General features: G+C 42.9%; 1 non-coding gene across 1 annotated transcript; it reads right to left on the minus strand.

Moving 5' to 3' along the window:
• Positions 1–15,566: 15,566 nt before the first annotated feature.
• Positions 15,567–15,637, minus strand: TRNAG-GCC (transfer RNA glycine (anticodon GCC)). Its single transcript has one exon. It is a non-coding gene; the product is annotated as a tRNA-Gly (tRNA).
• Between the last annotated feature and the right edge of the window lie 1,348 nt (positions 15,638–16,985).

Here is a 16,985-nt window from a genome sequence, read left to right on the forward strand (position 1 = left end):
AGCCTTAGGCTGTTTTTGGTTGCAGTGCAGTTTTATTTGCACTAGTACAAATTCATGGGAGTGCAAATGAAGAAAATGCAAGTTCTCATTTGATTTTGTTTTGGGTTTTACTTTATTCTGCTTCATGTCTTAATTTACTTCATTTGTATTGTAATCGAACAAATTAAAGTCAAATTTAAAACAAAAATAGGTCAAATTTTACATTAAAATCATTTGCACTTCCATAATTTTGCATCAATACTAATTTATTTGCATTGCAACCAAACATAGCCTTAAGGTCAATATATAAAATGTAAATGATATTTATGATAAGTTCTCGGGTGCAGTATTATATATAAACAATAGCAAACTAGCAAATATTTTTGCTAATGTAATAATAGAAGGAAAGATCCTAGAGGAAGAATAGGAAACCGATAGATATCAACATTAACTTCATTGAGAAAATAAAAAGGTAGCTGGTCCCAGCAAGTATTTGGGGTCTAGAGAGGGGCGGGTTAAATATAATCCTAACCTTTGGTGTTAGTTTTGTACAAAGTGGCTTGAACCCACATTCTCATACTTGTCAGCTTCAGATCCATTAACAATATAATTGTTAAAGTATTTCTTTTCTCATCAATAAATCCTCCTTGTCATATCTATATCTAATACCTTTAACAATATAAAAGCCATATTTTTTAAAATCGACCTAAAAATTAATCATTTTTTTTCATTCAAGTGGTGGATAAGCAATTCAAGCATCTATTAATTTTAGGTCAAATGGGTCATTACAAGATGTCATATTTTATATTAAACACAAAAGATAAAAAAAATTATAGAAAAATTTAAGCACATGCATAATATTTTATATTAATCATATAAATGAAAATCAGGTGTCATAAACAAGAATTGTTCTCATTGATGATGGAAATGAAAAACAAATTTTAAAACCAACCCAAAAAGTGAAATTGTTTTGTTGTTTGGTGTCAGGTCAACAATTCAACCTTTTGAGTCAAATGTGTCAACCCTTGATGTCATAATTAAAGAATAAAAGTTAAAAATGATAAAACATACAAAAATTATGAAAATACAAAAGAGTTGTAGAAAACATTTGAAAAATTTTATAATATGATATATTCATCATATTAAACAAAAACTAAAAAACTATAGATAAATTTAGGCATATCTATAATGTTTTATATTCATTGTATTAAAACAAGTGTGGTAAAGAAGAATTGATTTTATTGATGTTGGAAATGAATTAATAAATTTTAAATTGACCCAAAAATGATTTTTTTTTTATCTAATGTTGTATCAACTCTTGATGTCATGGTTAAATAATGAAAATTAAAAAAAAATAACAACATGAAAAATTAAAAAAAAAGAAAAAAATTATAGAAAATATTTGAAAATATATATAATATTATATATCCATCATATAAAACAAAAGTAAATATATATGATAAAAATTATATATATATATATATATATATATATATATATATATATATATATATAAAGTTATAAAAAAAAGTATACATATATTATTACTATCATTACTATCGTCATCGAAAAGTGTTATCACTCGCAAGCTTCAAGTTCAGACCCTTCGATGGCCAAAACTTCAGCTTCCTTCGGGGAAAAACAAACCACATTTTTGGTTTGGCTCACCCCACAATTAACAAAGTTCTCTCGGGCGCCTTGGACTATCTTCGAGCATGGGCTTCACAACCACACTAATCTGGGACTAAAATCTTAAGCCATTGTCACAAACATGGGAATTAATAATCAAGCTTGAATCGTCCAAAACTCGGTCCAATCTTAACCATTCTTGCAGACAAAAATCAAGAAAATGAGGGTGATTAAGATCCAAACGAAGGGCTAACGTCGAGAACCAAATAGGGGGCAATAGTCAAACAATTAATGGGAGAAAAGATGATCAATCATCTCCAAGCCTTCATTACGTACACAGCTTACAGACCGGGTCATAATGATCAGATCGCTTTAATTTGACATTTCAGCACAAATCGACGGGCAATTCCATTCATGCAACATCTCCAAAAGGAAAACCTTAATTTAGGATATCCTACCATTAATTAGAGGACTTTATGCCATGGGTGAATCAATGTCCAAACAAACCTACCATTAGAAAGATAGATTGGTTAACACTCCCTAAATCTAAATCTGATTCAACAACTGAGCTGCCTATATTCCACATTTTAGTGTGTTGGTCTGTGTGTGAGGGAGGGATTTTTTCCTCCCAAAAAAAAAAACAAGAAAAAGACTGACTTGGGCATATTCCATTTGTAATAAAAGAAAAGAGACCCTCGTAAATCATTCCGGTTGCATAAACGTTGTCAATTGATGTAGAATTGAAAATATGCCTATTTTTACATCGAAAATCAATGAAAATTTTACATCAATTTTATCAATGTAAAGTGATGGAGCGCGATCTGGATACTCTTAGTTGGAGGGCAGTTCAGACGTCGGTTGCTTAACTGGCTGGTCGAACTTCAAGAAGACAATGCTTAGAGGACCTGGGGTTTTTTACCCAGTGTGGGCACTCCGATGCTTAAGTTAGTATTTGGTAGTGCGAGATGAATGCTTGTAAGCTTGTAGGCTAGTGGGTAGTAAATCGCACGTACCTTATGACGTTGGGGTTTGTGTCCTTATATAGGTGGGCTTCTGTGGGTCTCACGAAACTCCTCCGAAATCTCCACTCCGTACTGCTAGGAGTCTGTTCCGCACCAGAAGGTGGACTTCATGCTAGCTAATAAGGCTTATCGAATCCGTCTGATTCGGGTGGGATGAGGATAAGGCTTGCAGACGTGCGTCGTGATCCCGAAGAGATCGGAGACAACTGGCTAGCTTCTAGAAGTTGGCTACCTATCACCTCGGCAGGTTAGGCAATCCCGAGCTACTCAGTCCTCAGTCTTAGCCGAGGTGCCCGAGGTACCTGAGTTGACCTGGCTTGTTGAGGTGGCAGGAAGTTCCAAATTATTGTCCAATCAGCATGTCGCTTCCACATGTTTGGGGTGTTGATAGGTCGGGCCAAATTACCCCTCATCAATTGCCCCCCACTCCTCGTGCCAAGGGTTCTAAACTGGTGTAGGAGTTCATGATAAGCCTAGGTGGATTTGGCCTGGTCCTCATCTTGGCCAAGGTCCGGTCCAAAGGTCAGACCATAACAACCCAACTGGCTCAACCAGAGAATCAGATTGTGTATCAGGGATGCGCGAACGTCACTCGAATTTAAAAACTCTATGGATGTCAAAATGCGTGCTCAACCAATTTTGACCTCAAGGGTCGTGCAAGCGCTCTCACGGGGGTCGTTGGAGCCATCTGTGATCGACTATGGTGGCTATAAATAGGGGGCCTTGGGGCCCCATTCACTTTGTCTTATCTCAAATTTTTGCGTTCTGGAGGTCGTGTGCTAGCTCTTAGGTCCATCATCTTTCTCATGTCTCCGAGGTCGGTCTTCTTCTTGGCTAAGTCGTCTTCCTTTATCTCAGTTTGTTTCTTTCCAGCATGAGTAGTGATAGACATTTTGAAGAGAGTAGGGAGTCCGGTTGAGTCGACTCCCTACTCTCATCAAAAAGACTCTCGACTCACGACATAGTCTGGCCCGATCGAGGTGGTCACTTCAGCTCAACACTTAGACTCCAGTCTGGCCGAGGACACCTCGGTTTAAGAGAGGAAGTCGTCAAGCAAGAAAGCTTTGTCTTCGTGTTGTGCCCACAAACCCCAAGGGAACCCATTTAAGGGCAGGAAATTTTTTAAGCCCATGTTGTGCTCATACAATATTTGGTATTCTAAAAATTTACCAGGGACAATTACAGGAGAAAAATTTTGAATAAGTGCTTATTGTATGAGCACTTAAAAAAAGCTGAAATTTTGGGCTTAAAAAATAAGCCCTTATTTTTAAAATAAGCACTTATTTCGGGCTTATTTCCCAAAATAAGTGCGTACCGTAGACCAGCTTCATCCGAACTCAGTGCGTACTGTGGTCAGAACCATTTCTTTGTTCCATGACTTCAACATGCCCTTAGACTTAGACATCTTCAGCTCACTCCGTGCGTACTGTGGTCAGAACCATTTCTTTGTTCCATGACTTCAACATGCCCTTAGACTTAGACATCTTCAACTCACTCCGTGCCATCAAGAAAAACCCCATTGCCCTCCTAGGAGTAGATAAACATAGTTATTGCATATCTTATCGACTTGGGTATAAACTCCTCCACGAGTATTCTTCCAAGGTCCCAGCCTGGAAGAATAGAAATTTTACTATCGCTGTTGATGGGGGATGGCCTTTCCTGACACACTAGAGGAAGGGCATTAGTGATCCCAGGGACAAGATGGATAGGAAGCTAAGGAAGAAGATTCGCTTCATGGTTGAGCTCGGTCTAAAGTTAGAGGATTATATGTCCGAGGAGAAGCTTGTTAAGGCCGAGTTGAGCCCCCCGGGTAGGTCATCACTTCGGGTGTACTTGCTTCCTTTTTATGCTTACTTTAGTTTATATCACCTCAACTAATCTTCTGTTAGTCTTCTACAAGCATCATGGCTGATGATCCAATATCGACGTTGTTCACCAACATAAAGAAGAGGAAGAAGAAAAAGACATCCCGTAGTAGCGTCCCTCGGGAACTGGCGGCCGAGCCTGTTGCACCTACTACACCAGTTGCTCCAGCCAGGGAAGAAGAAGTCCCTGTCATCAACCAGGTCGAGGAAGACCGAGGGACAAGGTCACTGCCTCATAAACCCGAGGTGACCCAGACACCCGAACTCTAGCCTAGTCATCCTGAGACCGGCACTTCTAGCACAGTCCCCAAGGAGAGCCAGAGCATCTTCAATCCTTGAGTGGTCGTCCTCAAGAGTAAGGAGGCAGTCTTCCCTGATGAAGTCTCCAAGTTTTCCAGGTTGCCGCCTCTTCAGCTCGCCGCTAAAGCCTGGGGTCATCTCATGGTGGTATGCCTCCGATCTCACTGCTATACTTTGTTCATACTTTCCTATTTCTTTACTTGGTGATTTGTGTTCTTGTAGACAAACTCCATGATCCATTCATTCCTCAAGCAATTTGGGCAACAAGCTGTGAGGATACAGACTACCAAGGCAAAAGCAAGAGCTTTCGATGCAAAGGCACAAGCGGTCGAGGCTACAATTGTGTAGTCTCATGCTAAGCTAGCGAAGGTTGCCGATGCCATTAGGAGGTTGGAGGCCGAGGTGAAATCAAGGGTGGAGCGCATCAAAGGGCTAGTGAAGGAGGTTGAGGAGCAGAAGGCTGCTTTCGCCGAGCGTAAGGATATTCTTACTTAAGAGATCAAGGATGTCGAGGTCATTGTTATCAAAGCCTACAAAAACTCTCTAGAATTCAATCAGTTCAGGTAGGACCTTGTTACATCGGCTTTCCGGAAGGGCTTCAAATTTTGTCACTGGTTGGCCAAGCGTGCATTCCCCCAGCTCAACCTTGGAGCCATCACCACTATCGAAGTTACCACGGAGATGGTAACTCCATGGAGACCATTGAGGGGACAGTTGAGGAGGACAACCCGGGTGTCACTATTGAGCAGGTCGTGGAGACCGAGGAAGTTGCCCTTGTCGAAGATGTTACGGAGACCGAGCCAACAAAAAACTCTTCTGAAGGTGTTGGGCGAGGAGCTGCACGAGAACTGAACTCCTGTCTCTTTTCTTGGACCTCTCTGTAAAAACAATCATCTATCGAGCCTCCGAGCTCGGTTTTACTAGACTTTTCTCTCTCTCTCTCTCTCTCTCTCTCTCTCTCTCTCTTTTTTTGAATGCATGTATTTTTTTGAAGAAATGAAATGCAACTCATCCTTTTGTCACTTCGTGTACCACAATTTTCTGCAATAAATTTCCAAATGTAGGTTCTCCTGAGGTGCCTAGCATCTGGAACAACTAGGCATAGTAGGGGGTAACCTGAAGTAGTCGTGAGCCGAGGTGAATGAACATGGTAGGGTATATGACCTGAACTGCCTACACACCAATGGCACAAGTAAAGTTTGCTCGCACTACCCATATGACTTGAGAGCGACTAGGTCATATTTAGATTGGCACCAAAGTCATTATTAGCTCGGCACTGTGGCCCTTGGGCTATTTGAGTGACTCATGGTCCGCTCTTTATCATAGTTGAGCCGATGTGTGGCCTGACTAGTTTGCCTAAGCAGGTGGTCATTTGTAACTTAACAAAATTTTTTGTGGATGTTTGGCTCTTGAGCTCACAAATAGTATCTCCTTAGGTTCTCGACATTCCAAGCACGGGGCACTTGCCTCCCTTCCAACATCTTGAGCTTGTACGTCCCTTCACCAAATACTCGTTTTACTCGGTACGGACCCTCCTAGTTCAATCTGAGCTTACCGACACTGGGCTCAGGTACCATCACTTTTAAGAGTACAAGGTTGCCAACTCGAAACTAGTGTCACTTGACCTAGGCGCTGTAGTACCGAGCTACTCGTTGTTGGTAGACCGCAGTCCGAATGTAAGCCAGGTCACGTACTTCTTCAATGGTCGAGGTTTGTGCGCAGATCATCGTCATTAGCCTCCTCGTCATACGCCTCTAGCCACAAGGTTGGTACTTCGATCTCGGCCGGGATGATGGCCTCTGTACCTTAAGTCAAGTTGAATGGTGTTTCACCTGTCGTAGTAGACAGCTCATCGACCCACAAACCCTTAGCTTGCGCTAGTCGAGCTTTTAGTCCGTAGAGAATTGCCATGTTTGTTACCTCGACCTATCTGTTTTCTTGTGGATGTGCCACCAACATGAAATTCTATTGGATCCCCATCTTAGCACACCAATTTTGGAACTTGATATCCTCAAATTGCTACTCGTTGTTAGAGATCAACACCTTTGGTAGTCTAAATTGGCATACTATGTTCCTTCAGAAAAAGTTTTGTACATTTTGGGTTGTGATGGTCACCAAAGGCTCGGTCTCCACTACTTTGTGAAGTAGTCAACAGCCACGACCAGGAACCTTCTTTGCCCAAATGCAGGTGGGAATGGACTAAGAATGTCTATCCCCCATTGGGCAAAAGGCCACAAGCTGGTCAGATACTCTAGGTTGGTAGCGGGTTGGTGAAATATGTTGGTGTGCCTCTAGCAGTTATCATACCTCTGAACGAGCTCGAGGGCATCCGCTTTCATAGTAGGCCAGTAGTATCATTGCCTTAGCACTTTTTAGGCAAGCACCCTACCCTGCAAGTTTCCTCCACAGAGACCTTCATGGATCTCATATAGCACCTGACTTGCTTTTGAGGGTTGCAAACAACGCATGTAGGGGAGTGTAAAGGATCTCCTATACAGTCATCCATCGATGAGAACATATCGGGTTGACTGACACTCTACCCTTCGAGCTGCATTGCGCTCTACTGGTAGGGTCCCATGGAGCAGATAGTCAACAGGTGGGTCAATCCAGCTCAGTTCTGCTTGCAACACGGGAGCGACCTCTCCCGCCACCCTAATAATGCTAGGCTAAGGTAGGTCTTCGATGTACACCATCCTCATAGTGATGTTGCTAGTACTGACCAACTTTGAGAGTGTGTCGGCCTCAACATTCTCTGACTTCGGTACTTGTCGGATGAACTAGGAGTGGAAGTCGGGCAGGAGTTCCATCACTTTGGCCAAGTAAGCCATCATGGTGGGTTCCTGAGCCTCATACTCACCATTCACCTAGTTCACGACCAACTAAGAATTGTTGCATACCACGGCATGCTTTGCACCGACCTCCTTCGCCAATGTCAGTCTGGCTATCAGTGCCTCATACTCTGCTTCGTTGTTCGATGCTTTGAATCCGAATCGAAGAGCGTACTCCGACTTCACTTCGCTTGGCCCATACAGTATGATTTTGCTCCACTTCTCGCTGATTAGATGGGGCATCGACGTGGAGGATCCAAGGCTCCTCGTCCCAGGTTGGGGCTTCCCTGACTAGAACAGGTGCCGCATTGGTTGATGCCTCCGATGTGTTGGTCAACTTAGCCACCTCAAGGGTCAACGCGCTGAATGTGCATTCCGCGATGAAATTTACTAGGACTTGAGCTTTAATGGCTAGGCGTGACTCGAACCAGATATCATACTCACTTAGCTCAATGGCCCACTTGGTCAGTCTGCCCAAGACCTTTGGCTTCTGAAGGACATGCCTCAGTAGTTTATCGGTGAGGACGGTGGTAGTATGGCCTTGGAAGTAAGGGTATAAATCGGTTCAGGGCAACTACTCGGCCAATTAACCTTTGTACTCCTTTTATGTTTTGGGGTGACCTCATATCTAAAATGGATTTTATCTTTTCCGAGTTGGCTTTGATGCCACGCTGGTTCACTATATACCCAAGGAAGTTGCTCGATGTGACCCCGAAGCCACTTTGTTCGGGCTGAGCTTCATGTTAAATTTTCTTAAGATTTGAGAAACACAATCTAAATCATCAAGTAAAGAGGAAGAAAACTAGGTCTTCACAGTCATTTCATTTACATAGCATTCTACTTTATTTCCAATAAGAGGTTCAAAAATTTTATTTACAAGGCGTTGGAAGGTTGCTCTAGCATTTTTCAATCCAAAAGGGCATAACTTTATAACAGTATAGCCCTAATTCGGTTACGAAGGCTGTTTTATCTTGGTTGGCTAAATCCATCCTGATTTAGTTGTAGCTGAAATAAGTGTCCATGAAGCTTAGCGTCTTGTGCCCCGAAGTCGTGTCTACCAGGCGATCTATTCTTTGAAGGGGGAAACTATCCTTTGAGCAGGCTCTGTTGAAGTTGGTGTAGTTGATGCACATGCGCTATTTGCCATTGGCCTTCTTAATGAGGACCAGATTTGCTACCCAACTCGGGTACTAGACCTCTTTAACAAAGTCTGCTGCAAAGAGCTTCTCAACCTCCTTATCTACTACCCTCTACCATTCTGGGGTGATGTTTCTTTTCATTTCTCTAATTGACTTGATTAAAGGGTCCACATTAAGGTTATGAGTTATAATACTAGGGTCAATGCCAGGCATTTCTGTTGTTGACCAAGCGAAAACATCTAAATTACTCAATAAAAAACTTAATAGTTGTGACCGAAGTGGTTCATTCAGGTGAACACCAATCTAGAGAGTCTTCATGGGCTCGGTATCTGAGACTAGGACCTAGATTGTATCCTCCATCAATGTAGCTCGTTCCTCAGTGTGCTCAGTGGGAGGTTCCGGCTTGACGTCATCCGCCATCTTTGCCTTGCCTTTCAGCGCTGCGACGTAGCACTTTCATGACTCCAACTAGTCGCCCCATACCACCCCCACTTCGTAGTTCGTTGGGAACTTCATTGAGAGGTAGTAGGTCGACACCACTGGGCGAAGTGCGTGTAGAATGGGCTGACCTAAGATAACGTTGTAGGGGGACAGGGTGATGACCACGAGGAAGGTGTGCTCGAACTAGACTGTGTTGGGTCTGGTCCCTGTTGCTACCAATACTGTGATCCTGCCAAGGGGCTTCACCACGTCTCCGCTGAAACCAACTAGGGGGTATCTGCCAGCTAGAGAGCTTCAACTTGTCGAATGCCTCCAGGAATATGATGTCCACTAAGCTTCCTGAGTCTACTAGGATCTACTTCACCTCGAAGTCATTGATTATTATTTTGACGACGAGGGCCATCATCATGTGGATACTAGATCTTACGAGTGCCATCCTCGGTGAAGTAGATCACCTCTTCTACCCCAAGGGTGCTTCAGTAGGTTCTCGTTCTCATGCTCAAGCTCCCGAACTGTTGCCTTTCCCGCTACCGTGCTGCAACCCATACGATTGACCCATCAATAATTATGTTGATTACCCCGTGGGTCGTCCTATCTTCTGTTAGGGGATCCCGAGGTGGCTGGTCGTGGTCGTTTCGCCTACTCAACTCTGGTGTGTCTTTTTGCTGCTCGGAAGGTTGGCACTCTGACTCTCTGTCTTCATACTTGATGAACTTTCTCAAGTAACTATCATAGATCAGTTCCTCGATCTCGTCCTTCAAGTTACGACAACTTTCCATATCATGCCCCAACATCCCAGTGGAAATTCCAGTACTAGTTCGAGTTTCTGTTTGCGGGGTCTCCTCTGGTCCTAGGCAACCACTTAACATAGTCGGTGTCTTTGATGGACATCAGACCTTTGCCCCACTTGGCATTCAAGGTAGTATAACTAGATCTTTGAATTGAAGGGGTTCTAGATCGTCGACCTGATCTAGAACCCCAAGGTGAAGACCAACTTTTTCTTGGCAACTTACTCTTTCGTCATTGATGCTTGCTATTGCTGCTCTCTTCTTCTGTTCTCTTCATTTTCCCGCCCTGGTATAGCTCTAGCCGGGACCTGAGAGCCTTTTTTTCCTTGATAAACTTGTCAACTTCGTCAAGGAACTCCTCCATAGTTTTAGGTGGGTTCAGCTTGAGATGCCAACTAAAATCTAGCTGGCGGACTCCCTTTTGGGCCGCAGTGAGCTGCACGGCGCGGTCAAGGTTCGGTACATATAACATTTCCAAGTTGAATCTCTTGATATAGTCCCTCAAGGACTCATTCTCCCACTGGACCATGTTCAGAAGGCTCGTCACGGACATCGGGCACTTCTTACTTGTGACAAAGTGGGTCGTAAACAAGTCCATGAACTACTTCCAACTTTTGATTGAACCCAGAGGTAAGTTTCTATACCACGATCTTGTTGTCTCTCTAAAGGTCGTGGAGAAGGCCATGTAGAGGTTGGCTTCATCTGCTCCGGAGAGTAGTATCAAGGACTGGAAACTGTCCACATGATCATTCGGATCAGAGCTTTCATCATAAGTGAAGGGATGAGAGATCCATCGTATGGACGCCCAAATCTTGCGGAATAAGGGGGCGAATTTCAAAAAAAATTCTCTCTCTTCAACTGGAAATCGCATTCCCTATTTAGAAAATCATATTTTCAAGGATCATTCTTGAACCATAAACTGAACCAGATCTGAACCAAAAGGAGTAGGGGAAGATTATACCTAATACGGAGAAATAATATCTCCCAACGAATGTGTTTACGTCCAATGAATGATCCAAAGACTGCTCCCATTAAAGATGGCGCAATGCATTATGGAGCAGAATCAGTAGTATTCTTCTCTAAGAATTCTGTCATTCGCAAGAAACAGCAGAATGGCACGTGAACACAGCTTCCTATCAATTCTTTCTCAAAGAACTGATGTCAAGATTGAATCTTGACTTCTCCCACAACTGGAGATCGAACTGGATGTCTGGCAGCTGCAGGATGGAGGCGGCAAGAAAGATCTTTGCAGGGATTGCAGAAATCTTTCTTTTGTGATTTCAACTCTGAAGAGGATGTGAGTATCTCTACTAAAATCTGCCACCCCTCCTTATTTGTAATCCCAAAGGATCAGCTCCTAATCCAATTAGGAGTTGCTGATCCAAATCTTATTTGGATCAAAACATCTCTTTAGGTGATAAGGATAAACCCTTATCTTATCTGCAGATTGGATCAACCTTCTCCTAATCTTATTAGGAGGTTTCCAGATCCAAATCATATTTAGATCTAGACTCTCTAAGTGGATAGGGTTATGGCCCTATCCTATCTGCTGATCCATCTCTTATTTCGCCCATATTTAACTTATTAAATAAGTCCAGTTTGAAATGGGCTTTAGGCCCATTAAGCTTATGTGCTCACTTAACCTTCCTAACTGTTGCCCAGTTGCACTTCTTTGTATGGCATGGGACCCAAGCATTGATCTACACATCAGTCACATGGGTTCAGCCCAGCCTTTGTCACAAGGCTTGGCCGAATACACTGCTATGGACAATGCACCCCTTGAAACCCATCAAATGGGCTCTATGGGCCCAACACTTACCCTAAGTGGTCCCTGGGCCAAGGCACCTTGTAACACCCAGGGACTGTGGGCAGATGCAAGATTAGCCCATCAAGTATTACCCTCAATGGTCTTACACTTAACCTTTCAGCCCATAATGATCAAACACTGCCCGACAAAGGAGGACCTCTCCTTCGGTTGCAAGGAACAGTGTTGCACTCTCTGCTCATATGGATCTCGGGAATTAAAACCTTTTGCAAACATTTTAGAAACCATAATATATATACTTTTATATCTCATATAAAATATATTTTGCAAAAACAAATCTCAACAATTGAAATTGGCTGCCGGTAGTCTTGGTTTCCATCAGTGAGAGTGCATCCCCGATCATTACCTTTGTCCAACAAAGGTGCTGATCCTGTCACTATGACCACCCACTTAGATGAATTCTCAGACAGTCCCAACATACTCAGGTTTTGACCCCCGTTAAGGATCTCACTGATTGGTACATCAAAGATAGCCCAATCCGACACCTAGTGCAGTATCATAATCGAGTCTATGGGTTGGGTGTAACTTTTCAGTTTTGCCCATTAATCTCCAAGGTCCAGGGCAACACTGGAAATATGGTCAAGTTCAAATATTCAATTAATCCTACACTGTATGCGCCTAGGGTCTCACCCTGGCAGTTGAGATAGGCCACTCCAACCGACTTGGTGGCACAACAGTGTCAGCCTTATCAGGATAGGTCTCCCCAGACCGACCCACTAGCTGTGAATATTCTAAACTAATACGAGTCTCATTAGGTGTCTAGTTTAAGGGTATTTCACAGAAACATACCAAGGGAACATGAATCAAATATGCACTTTTATTCATTTACAATAAACTCATAAAGTATATCATTCTGATTGAAGCTAAGGGCATACAAAACTGTCAACAATAAGTCTCCAGGGCGGGTGTCTTAAAGTTCTTCAGCCTTGGGGCCGAGAGGATCTTCGGTGCTAGGGGGAAGGCCAACTCAGAGAGATGGGAACCGGTTATGCTACTACCGAGCTCACTTCTTCCCATCTCTCTACTTCTGTTGTTGGGACGACGTTGGTCTTACCTGAGGTATGGCGTGCACGTTGCTAGTGTCACTTCTTTGCTACCTCGTTGGTGCTATTCACTTTCGGTGCTGGCTGGAATCTCGACCCTGGAATTCTCCCAGTCTCGGACATTGTCACGAGTAGGAGGAAGAGGAGGTTGGTCTCTGACATTATCATGAATGAAGGCCGGGTTCTGGTCACCGAGGTGATAGGATGGGTCCTGAGCTAGGTCCTTGCCCCTTGCCCCGTGCTGCTGGTTTGTTGGGTTGCCTGTCATCTTGATGACAATGTTATAGGTCATGCTCATCATGACAGTGTACTTCACTTTGTGATCATTGCTATTAGTCACTCTAGCGGCTACACTATGATAGGTTGTTTCGCTGATCGACAACGTATTGCTGTGATGATGGACGCCGACCTAATGTAGGGTCCCGAGGAGGAGTTGGGACCCGAGATGGCACTAACCCTCGGGGAGGTGACTAGCATCTATGCTGCTAGTTGAGGTTCTGCCGATTTTGATGGAAAGGAGGAAACGGGTGCTAATACTGGTATTACTGGTATTGCTGGTACCACAGAGGGTTCTGCGACTAGGAGAGCGACGCTCACATGAGGCAGAGGTACGTTAACTTGCTGTGTTGTTGATCTTGGGTTCTACACTGCTGATACCCTAGGAAGAGTGAGGGTGATAGTGAACTGTCAAATGGTCACAGAGTGGATCTCTGGATTAAGTGCAGGCTGGTCCTGCCCCCTAGTGATAGTCATCTCGACATTCTTGCCGGTACTTGAAGAAGCCATTATGAAATTTTTATAGAAAAGTAAATATTAGAAGGTGAGAACTTAGCTTTTTTTTTGTGGTTCCCACAAACGACGTCAATTGATGGAGCGCGATCTGGATACTCCTAGCTGGAGTGCAGGTTGGACGTCGATTGCTTAGCTGGCCTATCGAACTGCAAGAAGACAATGCTTAGAGGGCCTAGGGTGTTTTACCTGGCGTGGGTACTCCAATGCTTAAGTTAGTATTTGATAGTGTGAGCTGAATGCTTGTAAGCTTGTAGGCTAGTGAGTAGAAAATCGCGTGTACCTTATGACGTTAGTGTTTGTGACCTTATATAGGTGGGCTTCTGTGGGTCTCACGAAACTCCTCTGAGATCTCCGCTCTATGCTGCTAGGAGTCTGTTCCGCACCAGAAGGTGGACTTCATGCTAGCTGATAAGGCTTATCGAGTCCATCAAATTTGGGCGGGATGAGGGTAAGGCTCGCAGACTTGCGTCATGATCTCGAAGAGATTGGAGACAATTAGCTAACTTCTAGAACTTGGCTACATGTCACCTCGATAGGTCAGGCCATCCCGAGCTGCTCAGTCCTTGGTCTTGGCTAAGGTTTCCGAGGTACCCAAGCTGATCTGGCTTGTTGAGGTGGCAGGAAGTGTCGAATCATCATCCAATCAGCAGGTTGCTTCCACGTGTCCGGGTGTTGATAGGTCGAGCCAAATTATCCCTCATCATAAAGTTTTCCTCTCTTCTCCATAAAAAATCGATAGCAGTCCCCTTCCACGTCTTTGAAGAATTGAATTTAGAGATCAAATCAGCCTCTCACAGCACATCCCCACTATGTATTGGTCACATCTCCCGATGATGATATCATCATTTCTGATATTATCATCACGAGATGTTCCCAATACACAACAGGATGTGCTGTGGGATGTTGTGGGGAGCAATCTTGTTGGGGGCTGATTTGAACTCTTTAATTTATCCAAATTGACTCCCATAGTTTCCATATGTACATCACCACCATCTGTACCCAAAAATATGTATTTATATCGCTACCAAACGCAGCCTAAACTGATCACTAAAAAGACAGAAGCACACCATTTTTATACATACAGCTACCTAATTGCTAATTTTTTATTTATAAGAAAATAAGAATAGAGAAAGAGAATGGATTCATTTGGTCACATGGAGTGGGTTATGGAGTGAAGCTCGGCTTATGGGGCCTGGTTGGTCCGACCAAATCTGTCACCCGGAGGAATCGTGGGTGAAAACAGGGTATTCTTCCTTGTTTCATGAAAGTTAGAAGAGAAGGAGGGTGAAAAGTAAGGCTAAAAGCTGAAATGGAGGAAGAGGGGATTTTCGATTTTGCCAAAACGGGAGGAAATCAAGGAATTGTCTCGGCCCTCGGGGCCCAAACAGAAGAAAGTGTGTGAAAACGACAAAAGTGCACCGCCTAAAGATGGGGTGGTGGTGGGGTGGTTGTGGTTCCCCACTGTCCACTTCCCAATTCCCATTTCCCAATGGGGATGATGGGCCGGGCCCATCAACTCAACAAAAATTGGATTTTGTTGACCGGCGGTCATCGCAAGAGACACGGGCCCACCCAACGTGTAGCGGAGCCGTAGAGTTTTGAGATGTATGTGTTGGTGTATTCTTTCAGTCGAAGAGTCTTCTCAGTTCTTGCTTGTTCCTTCCCCTTCCGTCAAATGCGGGAAACATGTCTCTTTACTTCACTCTTGTCTTTGTCCGGAATATTGGAAGAAATAGGACGTCCACGGGCCATCTGCCCTTCACTCTGCCCCATGAATCGTCGTCAATTCCTCGTCTCCGCCAAACTGTCGGTCTATCTCTCTCCATTTTACGCGAAGAATCGGCAATTCCTCGACATCGCTCTTAATTTAAGTGAAAAATGTTGTCAAAAACAAGAAAAAGGATAAACAACTTCATGCACCAGCCGGGAATCGAACCCGGGTCTGTACCGTGGCAGGGTACTATTCTACCACTAGACCACTGGTGCTTGTTATTCGTAAAACTTATAATATTTATACAATAACCAAACTAGTTAAACTTAGTACGTTGTAAATAACGCGGGAAAATATACAGCTCCCATATGGAAATTGGAATATGGTTTTCTCAATATATTCTGGACAATGAAAAGGATATAGTGCTCAAACCCCAAATGGATTAGCCTCACTAGACAATGTCTAATTGTCTATTGCTTCAATGATCATGTGACGTTTCCCCAAACGAGACCTAGTCACCTTGATACAAAGTTTAAGGCCATGAAAATTCAAATTTAAATCCCTTGTTCCAAGCTCAGTCAGCTTGTACACCTTTACACTCTCAACTGAAATATTAGGTTGCATTTGGAATCAGTGTAAAACGTCAATATCGTACACCTTCATTGGTGATGTTTTATACTGAACTAGAAAGTGACCATTGCTTTTTTGAAAATATTGATGGGTGGAAGAGTGTAAAGTTTTACATCGATTATCGATGTCGATGTAAAACTTTACAATTGATGAAGTTTTACACTGATTATCAACCTAAAACTACACTCCATCCAAACACATGCAAAACTGAATTGAAATGTAGTTTTACGTCGATAATAATTATACCCTTTTTTCAAACACATACAAAACATTGTTTCTTAATTTACATCGCATCCAAATGCAACCTTAATAAGGTATCAAAAGAAGTTATAAAAGGGTCACTGTTATTTGGGTTTTCTAAGGACAAAAAGAAATATTTTTGTCCACTTATTTTCTTTCTGCTATCATTCTTGTCCTAAGTTTAAGAAAGTGCAGCCCATGAATCTCTAAAATGGGCAAGAATTAGCCTACCATGCCTCTTGTTGAACCCATGTTAGATGTAAGATATTTGTTTAGTGAGAGGGAGTGGGTATATGAATTAACTCTTTTTTTTTTTTTTGTGAGACATAAAAGAACATAGTCCATATTAAGTTTTGATTATGCTTCTGGACAGATTGCATGTCAGCAAGCATTCAGCACATAAAGCACATAAGGCAAATATGAACATGGAGAAGGTTGATTACTGATTGGTTTGCCGGCCAAGACCATTTTTTTTATTATTATTTGTTGGTTGAAAATTGAAGCTCTGAAGCAGGTGAATATTATAATTGAGATCCATGCTTTTACTTGTTTGACCCAGATTGTTGAATGGATGGGTGAGCCTTTTCTAATCCTCTCCCTTTATTGTCATTCTTAGCTAAAGCTTGAAAAGTTAATTGGCTGGTATTATATATGTGGTTTGTATCCCATGGAAACAGAATTGGTCTTCCGTATTAGTACTCTCTCTCACTCTCAAAGTTATTGGTGGTCACATGGCAATTGGCAATATGTTTT

Source organism: Nelumbo lutea, chromosome 1 (genome assembly GCF_056320005.1).
Source record: "Nelumbo lutea isolate HS-2025 chromosome 1, American lotus-T2T, whole genome shotgun sequence".
NCBI classification, from domain to species: domain Eukaryota; kingdom Viridiplantae; phylum Streptophyta; class Magnoliopsida; order Proteales; family Nelumbonaceae; genus Nelumbo; species Nelumbo lutea.